Genomic DNA, 1133 nt, shown 5'->3' on the forward strand with positions numbered 1-1133 from the left:
CTTTAAGGTGAAAGAGAAACACCAGCTGCTGGTCTTTTGGTTGTACAACAAGAACACCTGGACGGCAAGAACTCTTTCACTTTTTCTGGATTGGTTCCATGACTGCACTGACCCTGAACAGAAAGTACCTTTCCAGTAAACTGCCTTAAAGTTCTTATGACATACGGCAATGCCACCAGCCACCCAGAACCCTATGAGTTTAACACTGATGGTACAGAAGTGGCCTACCTGCCCCCAAACATAACATCTCTATTTCAGCCTCTAGAAAAGGGGGTCATAAGAACTTTTAAAGCTCAATATGCATGGTAATGCATGGAAAGCTTTGTCAGTGCTATGGAAGAGGACCCCAGCGCCACATCATGAAAGTCTGGAAGAATTACACCATTGAAGATGCCATTGTTGTTATAGAAAAAGTTGTGAAAGCCATGAAACCTGAAACAATAAATTCTACTGGAAAAGCTGTGTCCAGATGTTATATATGGCCTTACAGGATTTACAACAGAGTCAAAGAAATCATGAAAAGGATAATGGATACGGAAAAAATGATGTGCTGGAGGGGGATTCAAGATATGAATCTTGGAGAGTCTTGGAGATAGTAGACAGTACACAAGAGGAATTAATGAAAGCAGGTTTAAACCAGTACCAGGCAACGAGAAAGAAGATGCGGAAGAAGTAATGCCAGAAATCAAAGAGGCATTAGACAATTTAGCAGAGGGGTTTCCATTATTCTAGACTCCTGTTGACTTATTTTATGACAAACTCTTTTGTGATATGGGCACAAAAATCAAACAAAATGGCGGAAGAATTGTTACCACATAGAAACATTTTTAGAGAAGTTAAACAGTAATTAGATATAAGTTAGGATGTATTTTCGTAACTCAGGTGTACCTGCCTCTCCTGCCTCCCTTTCCACCTCCTCCAACTCATCTCTGTTGCCTTAGACAGGAGAGCCAACTCCCTTTCTTCCTTCCCCTCCTCAGCCTACTCAATGTGAAGATGAGGAAGATGAAGAGCTTTATGATGATCCTCTTCCACTTAATAAATAGTAGATATATTTTTTCTCCTTTATAGTTTTAATAACATTTTTTCTCTAGATTATTGTGAGAATATAGTATATAATGCATATAACGTAT

The sequence above is a fragment of the Cebus imitator genome, unplaced genomic scaffold, assembly GCF_001604975.1.
Source record: "Cebus imitator isolate Cc_AM_T3 unplaced genomic scaffold, Cebus_imitator-1.0 Scaffold7, whole genome shotgun sequence".
In the NCBI taxonomy this organism is placed as follows: Eukaryota; Metazoa; Chordata; class Mammalia; order Primates; family Cebidae; genus Cebus; species Cebus imitator.